Source organism: Chanodichthys erythropterus, chromosome 5 (assembly GCF_024489055.1).
Source record: "Chanodichthys erythropterus isolate Z2021 chromosome 5, ASM2448905v1, whole genome shotgun sequence".
Lineage (NCBI taxonomy): Eukaryota > Metazoa > Chordata > Actinopteri > Cypriniformes > Xenocyprididae > Chanodichthys > Chanodichthys erythropterus.
The window spans coordinates 11,633,934-11,646,118 of record NC_090225.1 but is presented as its reverse complement, the minus strand read 5'-3'; the positions used below and the strand labels follow the sequence as shown (position 1 = coordinate 11,646,118).

At 36.4% G+C, this 12,185-nt stretch overlaps 1 protein-coding gene across 2 annotated transcripts in view; it reads right to left on the bottom strand.

Moving 5' to 3' along the window:
* akt3a (v-akt murine thymoma viral oncogene homolog 3a) overlaps positions 1–12,185 on the bottom strand; it is a 93,956-nt gene that overhangs the window by 42,855 nt on the left and 38,916 nt on the right. The gene's annotated exons all lie outside the window — the stretch shown is intronic.

Here is a 12,185-nt window from a genome sequence, read left to right as displayed (position 1 = left end):
CCAGCTCTCCCTGAGAAGGGTGCATCAGATGAAAAAACTTGAACCTGTCTACTACATTGCTACACTGTGCCACATTTAAAGTGATGGTTTACAATGATAAAACCACACTATAAGCTATATTCAAATTATTTTATAGATTTGTAGACATAATAATTAACATTCAAAAACAGCTATATAAAAAAATAGTATAAGTAGTGCATAAACTTTTTAATATTTACATCTATTTAAATTCGTTGTTGAAATACTGTACAAACATTTTATTGTAACCGTCATAAAAACTTGTTTTCATGGAAGTTTTTTTTTATTCCAAACACAATAAATGAGTCCACTAAGAGGGTTAAGTAAAAATATAATGAATAATGTAATGTAATGCATACGTTTAGTAAAATGCTCCTCTAGACATTTTTTCCAACAATTCACTAAAATAAAATTTTAAAAAAAGAACCAGATCAAAAGAGTAATTTTATGTGAATCAAACTACACTGGTCACGCTATAGTTTTCTTTTTGCATGCAGCTCATGAAAAAAATGGCATGAATATGTCCTTGTTGAGTTTATCATTTCATCTCACCACATTCTTACTGCATCAATGCCCCCCAAAAAAGGTTTACTATGGTACTGTGGTAATGTCATAATCAAAATGTCCTAAAATGTGAAATAAGTAAATGAAACCAAAAGAAGTCAAACTTTATGCATAGTCAGATGTATGGGGGAAACTGTGGGCCGCTGTGTAATACTGTACATAATGTATATGGAGAGCAAAGCCTCTCATGCAAAGCATTTACTGTAAAGTTAGTAGCTACAATATACGACACACCGCAATCAATTTTTCCAGCCTACAAGCTTCTCTGAGTGCAAACATACAAGTCAAATCTAAAGGTTTCATTTTCTCAGCTCATCTGCTTGTAAAACTGAACTGTGCAATTTGGATCACAAATCATTTCTAATTAGGCTTCAGTAAAAGGTGATTGAATTCCTCTCATACAAGAGTCATTTGCTGCCTCACTAAGCCACCCAAGCAAGTGAATGAGTAAAGCAGAGCTTTTAAAAAAAAAAAAAAAAAAAACACAAGACAATCAATCTGGACATAATTATGTTGTAATGTACAATATTAGAGTTAGTAAATGCAGCAAAAATCTAGAAAGAAGGTTTATGGACATGGCCATAGGAAAACCAATTCTGTCACTGAAAAGAGCGCAGTCACCGAGACCCACCAAAGAGACACTTCACAGCAGAAATGAAATGCTCCCTCAAGAGCATCTATAGTAGAAAAGGAAGAGAAATAAAAAGGCAGCGAGTGAAGGATGGGTCAGGTAATGAATGTTACTATGTGAGAGTGTCACAGTGACCATCACTACTGTACTGGGCTGATCAGTGTGTCCTTACAGGAAAAGAAAGGTATTTGGAGAGTAATAGGAAGTACAGAAAGTAGAGGAAGAAAGCTAAAGGAGACACACTCAAACTCATACTCATTTCTCCTATTTTTACATTCAGATGACCTTTGCAGTCATCTAATGCTTACTTAAAGTTTGTTTAAAGGAGCCTTTGATTCAAAAATTGAATTTACCTTGGCATAGTCAAATAACAAGAGTTCAGTACATGGAAATGACATACAGTGAGTCTCAAACTCCATTGTTTCCTTCTTCTTATATAAATCTCATTTGTTTAAAAGACCTCCGAAGAACAGGTGAATCTCAACATAACACTGACTGTTACGTAACAGTCGGGGTGTACGCCCCAATATTTGCATATGCCATCCAATGTTCCCAAGTATGAAAGGGATTACACGTCTGGATCTGTACAGCTGAAACATCAGACTAGGTAAGCAAGCAAGGACAATAGCAAAAAATGGCAGATGGAGCAATAATAACTGACATGATCCATGATAACATGATATTTTTAGTGATATTTGTGAATTGTCTTTCTAAATGTTTCGTTAGCATGTTGCTAATGTACTGTTAAATGTGGTTAAAGTTACCATCGTTTCTTACTGTATTCGTGGAGACAAGAGCCATCGCTATTTTCATTTTTAAACACTTGTGGTCTATATAATGCATAAACACTAGGGCTGCACGATTAATCGCATGCTATTCTCACGCGCATTTCGTCAGTAAAGCCGGTTCCCTGATTACCGCTAAATCGCCATCACCTGTTTTTAAACGGAGCGCCTTTTAATAGACAGAGCCGTAGTTCACAGACAAGCCACGCAAGATCGCGTTCATTATCGCAGGCGATTCATCTGCGATATGAACGCGATATTGCGTGGCTTATCAGTGATCTACGGCTCTGTCTATTAAATGCCGCTCCATTTGAAAGCAGGTGATGGCGATTTAGCGGTAATCAGGGAACCGGCTTTACTGACGAAATGCGCGTGAGAATAGCATGCGATTAATCGTGCAGCCCTAATAAACACAACTTCATTCTTTTTAAATCTCTCCAACAGTGTAGAATTAGCCGTTAGCCATGGAGCAAACCCTCTCAAACCCATTCAGAATCAATGTAAAACATCAAAATAAACACTGTATTTACGCGATTAGACATGCTGCATGACGAACACTTTGTAAAGATCCATTTTGAGGGTTATATTAGCTGTGTAAACTTTTTTTATGTTGTTTAAGGCAAGCGCAAGCTCTTGGGGCGTGGAGCACCAGATTTAAAGGGGCCGCGTACCCTGAATCGGCTCATTTATAATGATGCCCCAAAATAGGCAGTTAAAAAAATTAATTAAAAAAAATCTATGGGGTATTTTGAGCTGAAACTTCACAGACACATTCAGGGGACACCTTAGACTTATATTTAAAAAAGTTCTAGGGCACCTTTAAAAACACTAATAATAAAATAAAACTGTTAAAAGTGATCTTTATCAAACTGCACATTTTCAGACGATAAAGATGTTGTTCAACAAACAGTTTCATGTAAAATCCAAGCATTTCAATAAGAATCCACACAATTTGGAATTTCACAAAAGATTTCCCCATGCAGATTCTGCAATGGGTTCATTTGGTCACACAAATTTGCCGCTTGGTTTGACATTCATTTCTGTGTGGGCTGTGCTTCATACAATACTACACTTTTGGCAATACACATGGACTTCTTTTTTCGGCCAAATTTTGACAAAATTTTGCTCATGTGATCTAAACTTAATACTGTTTGTCTAAATTCACTTGTAGCATTTAAACTGATTTAAGTTTATATTGTTTTATTTTTAATGTATTTAGACAAAACAGTTTAGAACTTTAATAAGGAGCATCACAAAGGAGTTGTAATGCATAATATCAAAAGTGTCAAAAGTCAAGTATAAAGGCTCATGGTCAAAAAAGGGGATTTTAAAAGAAGAGTTCAACAAAAAAAAAAAAATCATGACAATTCTGTCTTCATTTACAAAATCTGTATGACTTTCTTTCTTCTGCGAAACAAAAGAATGTTAGTAACCAGTTTGGGTGATCATTAATTTTCATTGCATAGACATTTTTTTATGTTCCAGAGAAGAATGACTGTTAAAAGTCATAGTTTTGGAATGACATGTGGGGAGAATAAAGGATGACAGAATTTTTATTTTGGTGTGAACTATTCCTTTAAAGGATAGAATGCTTTTCTATGCGTGAGACATAATAGCGAGTGAAAAATGAATGCGTACCCCATGCATACCCTCTTTTACCTGGTTACCAACTACTAAATCCCCTTCCCTTTGGCCTAATTACTTGCACCTTAGGCTAGACCTACATGGACCACTACACCTCAAATCAAATTACTATCAACACCCATGAGTGACAGGGTCAAATTTTGCTATGACAGAATTAAGGTCAGGACCGGGAGTGCTAATCTATCACTAAAGCTGCTGTGTTCCACCGAGGGGGCGTATGTTAAATGTAATTACATTTGCACCCACAGCAGCGCAACTGACATGTCTGGCTCTTGTATTGATGAGAAATTTCCATCATCCTCCATCCCTAAACAAGCTTTGCATCCAACAAAGTGCAGACGTGCAGCAATAAACCTGAGGTCGACGTGCAGACAGTATAGCACACGCTAAAGTAAAGCCTCTCTGAAGCCCCTGCTTGATACTAATCCCAGCAGCCACCCACACACCTGCCCACCCCGCAGCCGGCAGGATTGGCCGCTGCCCTTTATTCTGCTGCTGAAATTAGCCTGCTCAAACATCCTGGATTACCAACCTCTCTGTGGTCTTTGCAGTGGCCACTTTTTCAAAGGTTAAAAACAGATTCCACTCTCCTAATCTAGCCCACACAAACTGTAGCCTTTTAATCCCAGGATTAGTCTAGCTTTTCCTCTTCAGACGTGCTCTGCTCGCAGCTCGCTGAAGACATCAACCCAGTGATGAAGAGCATGCAAAGTATACAAACGCTGAGGGTAAGTCATCAAAAACAGCCCTGCTGTAAGCAAAAGAACAAGGCACAAACGTGAAGCAGGGAATCAGTTTGAGAACTGTAATATATTCAAAGAATTAATCTGGCTGCCAGCTGAGCTGCACTGTCAGGACAAACAATATGGAATGTTTCCTATCAATGTGGATGCGAAACAGAACTGTCAATCCAAAAATGAAGATTATTTACAATATTAAAATTAAAATTAAAGTTAATAATAATAATAATAGTAATTTTTTTCCTGAAAGAAACATATACTTTTATTTAGCAAGGACAGATTAAATTAATCAAAAAAGTCACAATAAATAACATTTAAAATGTTAATTTCTATTTTAAAGAAATGCTGTTCTTTTAAAACTACATTCCGTTACAAAATAACAGTAGTATCGATAAACATATGGAGAGTTTGCTCGTCTGCCATGACACTCACTGTGGGAATGCTGACAGCGGAGTGATTCAAACAGTGAAATGGTACCCGTGGCAATAGAAAGAACTGTTTATATATATATATACACACACCAATTTGTTTACAAGTGAAATATAATATTCAAGGTAAAAAAAAAAAAAAATGAAGGGTGAAATTTGATTTAAGTGTGATTGGAGTGTGAAGAGTGTGAAGTATGAATGTTCCATATGTTCTATACCAGAAACTATTTTTTCTTCAAAATAACATGCACAGATGAATGTATAACTATCTTCAGTGGTCTTGACAAGGCTCACTAACAAAAGGGCAGTCTTTATTACTGCAGCCCCTCTGAACCAGCTGCTTCTGTTCTGGTTATTCTGACCTGATTATAAGGTCATAACTGCACAAGAAACATTGATTATGAATGAAATAATAAACAGTATACAAACCAAAGTTTGATTCAACCAGTTATATGGAGAATTTTAAAAACATTGATGGATATTATATGATTTCCATCATTTTAACAGATTAAAAAAAAAAAAGTGTCTGTTGTCTTTTTCACTTGCTGAAAGCAGAATAAAAATAAAAAGCCAAGAGCGCTTTTGAGACTAAAAGAGCTCTTGCCACAAAAGTTCTTGTGATATTAATGTCATATTAAAAAAATAACAAGCAGTACAACATTTTACAGCGGGATAAAAAAAACAGACATGGCAAAAAATGTACAACCAAGTCTGTCAACGTGACGGATAATGGTTATTAGTAGAGCTGCACCAATATATCGGCCAATAATCGGTATCGGCCGATAAAAGCAAATTTTCACACTATCGGCTATCGGCCAATAGTTTAAAAATGGCCGATAATTTTAAAAAAGCTGATAGCCAGGGGACGATATATGATGTCAATCAAAAGAGGGTAGGAAAATGCACTGCATTTGGGATTTGTGTAAAGAAAATGCTAAGAAACCAGTTTGATGTTCAATATTAATAGTAATTATATGAATTAATAATAACATTCAGAATGTTAAGAAATATTAATTTAATGTTCAGAATTTAGTTAAATGGTTAGTTCACCCAAAAATGAACATTCTGTCATTTATTACTTACTCATGCCGTTCCACACCCGTAAGACCTTCATTCATCTTCGGAACACAAATTAAGATATTTTTGTTGAAATCCGATGGCTCAGTGAGGCCTGCATAGGGAGCAATGACATTTCCTCTCTCAAGATCCATAAAGGTACTAAAAACATATTTAAATCGGTTCATGTGAGTTCAGTGTTCATGTGAATCAGCGTGTCGAATCAGCTGTTCGGAGCACCAAAGTCATGTGATTTCAGCAGTTTGGCGGTTTGACACACGATCCGAATCATGATTCGATACACTGATTCATTTATGCTCCAAAACTTCCTGAAGCAGTGTTTTGAAATCGGCCATCACTAAATAAGTCGTTATTTCGTTTTTTGCCGCACAAAAAATATTCTCGTCGCTTTATAATATTAATATTGAACCACTGTACTCACATGAACTGATTTAAATATGTTTTTAGTAGCTTTATGGATCTTGAGAGAGGAAATGTCATTGCTCCCTATGAAGGCCTCACTGAGCCATCAGATTTCAACAAAAATATCTTAATTTGTGTTCCGAAGATTAACAAAGGTCTTACAGGTATGGTATGGAATGGCATGAGGGTAAGTAATAAATGACAGAATTTTCATTTTTGGGTGAACTAACCCTTTAATGTGTGTTAATATTAATTTGAGTAATGTGTTTGTTTGTAACTGGTACCAGTTATTTTGAAACAAGGTGATGAAATGGAGAGAATAAAGTTTTTATTTGCATTTCTTTCAAAATATTATGATTAATTATTCATTATAATAAAATTAGCATTAATTTAAAAGAAGGTATAAAAGGCAGAACCCCCAAACTATTGCTAATCTGGTGCTCTTTTCCACATCGTTACCTGATTCAGTTTATAAAAAACTGTAATAAGAAAAAGGTATTCAAATAATCTCATCTGTATGTTCACTGCCTTTTGGATTTACAGTATGGGATGTAGCCAGAGAAAGCGAGGGAGGAGGGAATAGACGACAAAAGCCGAGTCTGCTGCGGTATTTCTGGGGAGAGCCAGCTGACCATCTCATTCTTTCTGCGAGCGGCCGCGAGACGAATCAGCAGGGAACCTGCGCTAGAATAGTGAAGGGGTGGGAGCCGAGTCCCCTTCGCTTTCCCCCATCTGTGGGCTTTGACAACAACAGTCATCTGGAGACCCCACAACAAACAGGTGTTCCATTTCACACACACACACACACACACACACACACACACACACACACACACACACACACACACACACACTCCCATAGAGAAAGCTGTTAGGGAGGCCACTCTGTAAGCAGCTGCTGCTATAATTACCAGGAGAGCAGTGGCTGCTGGAGTCTTTGTGTAAAAGTTGGGTTAAAAGATTTCAAGAAAAAAGGGAAGTGAATTATTGATAGCCAGCCATGCAGGAGGAAAAGTACATCCACAAAAAGTTGAATGACTTGCTTGTGAAAGGAAGAACAGCAATCTTGGAAATAGAATGAAGCACCTCATACACAGCACAACTAAATGATATCATAATTAAGAAAAGTTCATTATAATACCTGCACTGATTTTATATCCAGCTAAAACAAATTAGACTGTGAATAATGTGTTGTATCTTGCATGTAATTCATAAACAATGCCAGAGATGAGTTTAAATTAGTCTGTATGCTTTAGGATTCATGTCCTCAAGCTCTTTGCACAATAGTAATTACACTTAGTGGTAACCTATAAAAAATGTCTTGCTGGAAATGTGCTATCATCAGTTCTGTAAAAAAGTGGCATTTCCCGATGACTTGTGTTATTATATAATACCTGTCAACCTCTATGAAACTACGCTGTTCAAAAGTAGAACGTTTTTTTTTTTTTTTTTTTTACCTTCTATCGCTTCAAAGCAAGTCAGCACAATAATGTGACAATACAGTAGACTCAAGATAACAGATTATTATTTTCAGGGGTGTTTTTTAATTTACAAATTAAAATAAATTTTGATATTTTGGGGGAGGGGATGGACAGGACAGAAATATTACTAGCAAACCATTAAACTGTATTTTGCATAACTTATTTAAATATAAATTTGGCTGAGATCGAATTTATTATTATTATTTTATATATTGTATTATGTATAAATAATAAATAAATGCATTAAATATTAATATATAAAAATACATAAACATTATATTATTCATAATTTTAAAATAATTGTCTTATTAATAATTGTCTTATTATTATAATGCATTTATGTACCAAAGTCAATTTTACTTCCATTTGACATTTGGCACATAAAGCAAAAATTTCAGGGTGATATCATAATGAAGAAAAGCAGTTTTATATTTAAACATTATAGTATAAAATAAATATATTTAACAAAAAAAGAAAAAGAAAATATTTTTTCTGCAAAATCAAAGTCATGTGTTGTGCCCAAACAAAACACTTAGATATTAATGAATTAAGAATTTTGAGGGGATATTAGATATTTGGAAGTTGTATTTAAGTTGTAATAAAAAAATTGTAATATTACCTTGATGTACACTACATAATATTTTTAGTCATCAAACACCCTTATTTGTCACTGACCCAGCTACAGATGTGCAAGGCGTGAAGATAAAGCCTACTCCAACAGTCCTGCTACAGCACATCCATAAATTTGAGTGAGGATTTTGGGATGGATAGTAACCACGTGCAGAGAAAATCCTTGTAGTCAGAACACTTTCTCATTTTTATGTTAAAACGTGTCATGGCCACCATGTCCAGGCACTAGCTTTGCAGGAACAACACCTTCTGTTCCAGTTCTTGTACCCCATCATCTTAATGCTGCTAAACAGGACAGGCAGTTCTATACGGCATGACATGAATCAGCTGTCCTATATACACTGTACTAGTGAATGAGGTCCAGGACTTAAAGGGCCATTAGACACAACATCACCCATCAAAGCATAGATCTGAACGTCCTATAGGCCATTTTACATCCCTCAGGACTGAAACAGAGGCATCTGCATGTAAATGTGCTGTTAAAAGTCTGTTAAAATGACCAGCGTAGCATATCATATCCAGGGGATAAAATGTCATTTTTGCCACACTTAACAATGGTTAATATAATAAATAAATTAATAAATTAATATAAAACATATAGTAAAGCTAATAAAACTATATGTTTCAATCCCTTTATATATAATTATTATAATGCATTTATTAATAAAGTTAGTTTTACTTGCATTTGACAACTGGCGAGCATTTTTGGACCCAGAGAAAGGAGGGGCGTATGAAAGAAGAATAAGAACATTTTGCATTGTTCAAAGTGTATAGATTGCAAGCAGGTGATAACCATGACATGATTTTTGAACTATATAAACAACTGGCAAGAAATTTCTCCAAGCATCCGACAAGCTTGCACACTTGACTCTCAGTAGTAAAGTGAAACACGGCGTGTCCCACTCGCAGTCTTTTCAACAGCTTGGACAAAGCAAGAGTGATAAAAGAGGTCTGTTGTTTCACCGCCCTCTACAAAAGCTTGCTTGTCTGTGCACACTTAACCGCCATTAAAATCACATTGACCCCTGTGTGTGGACGGAGGCACGCGTGCAGCATCAATGGCTGCCCAAGCAGGCGTGGGCCAGGGCTGAAGCCAGGAAGGGTGTTTACCCACACCACCACTGCCCCTCTCTCACACACTCAATGAAAAGGCCTCACATTCCTCCACATGCTGTCAAACAGACCTTGAAGGATGTGCTGTAAATCAAGCTGAAAACATTCTCCTGACTAATACAGACAAGTGCTACCAATATTTTACAACAATTATTTTGGATTATTATGTTTGTCACTATGGTTCCCATTCTTTTTCTTGATGGAAATGATTAATAAAAACTTCAAAAGATTTTTGCAATTTCTGATTATCTACAGAAATGTCACAATCATAAAGTGCGGGACACACCAAGCCAACAGTCAGCCATTGGGCAATGTTGGGCCGTTTTTGAGCATTGGTCGGCTTAGTTTTTCTGGTGTGTTCCTCACGGTTGGCTTTAGTCGTACGCCGTTGGGGTTTTTTGGGCTGATTCAGCAACTTAAAGGTGCCCTAGAACTTTTTTTACAAGATGTAATATAAGTCTAAGGTGTCCCCCTGAATGTGTCTGTGAAGTTTCAGCTCAAAATACCCCATAGATTTTTTTTTATTTTTTTTTTTAACTGCCTATTTTGGGACATAATTAGGAATGCACCGATTCATGTTGCGGCCCCTTTAAATGCTCACGTTCCCCACCCCCGAGATCGCAACTGCCTTAAACAGAGTTGCATAAACAAAGTTTACACAGCTAATATAACCCTCAAAATGGATCTTTACGAAGTGTTCGTCATGCATACTGCATGCATGCGTCGGATTATGTGAGTATAGTATTTATTTGGATGTTTACATTTGATTCTGAATGAATTTGAGGCTGTGATCAGTGGCTAACGGCTAATGCTACACTGTTGGAGAGATTTATAAAGAATGAAGTTGTGTTTATGAATTATACAGACATTAAGTGTTTAATAATGAAAATAACGACGGCTCTTGTCTCCGTGAATACAGTAAGAAACGATGGTAACTTTAACCACATTTAACAGTATTAGCAACATGCTAACGAAACATTTAGAAAGACAATTCACAAATATCACTAAAAATATCATGTTATCATGGATCATGTCAGTTATTATTGCTCCATCTGCCATTTTTCGCTATTGTCCTTGCTTGCTTACCTAGTCTGATGATTCAGCTGTGCAGATCCAGACGTCCTGCCCTTGTGTAATGCTTTGAACATGGGCTGGCATATGCAAATATTGGGGGCATATATTAATGATCCCGACTGTTACGTAACAGTCAGTGTTATGTTGAGATTCGCCTGTTCTTCAGGGTTCTTTTAAACAAATGAGATTTATATAAGTAGGAAACAATGGAGTTTGAGACTCACTGTATGTCATTTCCATGTACTGAACTCTTGTTATTTAACTATGCCAATATAAATTCAATTTTTAATTCTAGGGCACCTTTAAATCAGTGTTGGGCCATCTGTGAGAGAGAGAGAGAGAGAGAGAGAGAGAGAGAGAGAGAGAGAGAGAGAGAGAGAGAGAGAGAGAGAGACCTCTGATTGGCTGTTCAGCTTAACGAACAAGTCAGTGCAGAAGAATAAAAGAAAAAGTGATGAAAGGGCGCAAAGAAGTCAAGGCAGTACAGACAGAAGACTTTTATAATTTTACGTCATCTTACCTGAGCACTGGATCATAATAACATGAGCCGACTAGAATGAATAAAGTGATCATAGTGATTGATAATCAAAATGGCGCTGCATTGCTAACGGTTTGTATATCTGCAGTCCTAGTTTCTCTTTTTAAATGACAAAAACAGACTATTGATACCTGCTGAAATAGACAGATATTTACTTACACGCAGACGCAGAACGCATGTGCTAGCTGACAGTCGCCGTTTAGTCCTTTTGGTACGTTCAAGCGCAGCTTTTTGGCCAAGATGCAGTCGACGAAAGGCACCAACACAGTCGGCTTCCTTCGCCGGTAGTTCTTTGTCGACAGCTTAAGGTGTTTTGGGTATTTTTTTTTACCATTTTACCATTAGGTGATTTCAAACTGGCCAAAAACAAATAAACCCCTTTCAATTCATACCCATGGTATTTTTTTTTTAATTCTGTCATCATTTAACCAAGTCGTTACCCTCATTACCAGCAAATTCACTTCACAGCCTAATAAAGCATCCAAGAATGTCAGCAAAAATAGTCCAAGATTATAAATAAAATTGTTACAGCCACCATTGCTCTCCTGCATGAGTATTGAATTCACTGGAACCAAATATTCATTAACTTATTTCTTTTTGTTTTCCATAAAGTGCTACCATTTTAGAATGACATGATGGTAGTAAAATATGACAGGGAATGAATTAATCATTCATTTGAAACATTTGCAAATCCAATCAATTTGAACAAACAGATGTGTCTTGGAGCAAAAACATGTGGGACACGATACACACATTTGATGTGAATTTTATTTATATCGAAATTAAGCAAACAATAGTAATAGTGATGTTTGCCTTATTGAAGACCACTTATTGGAAGACCCAAACTGCTGGAGTTATTCTTGCACACTCAAAATGGACATCTGTTTCCCTTCTTGGACTGATGGTGGCGCCGTGCATTACTCTTACTGTGTTGGCTATCATGATGGCTCAATCTCTGTTTACTTGTGGATGTGAGGTCATGCAGAGGTCAACCTCTTTTTATTGATTCTACATACAGGACTATTATGCCAGCAAATAACAATAATGAAGGGTTACTTTC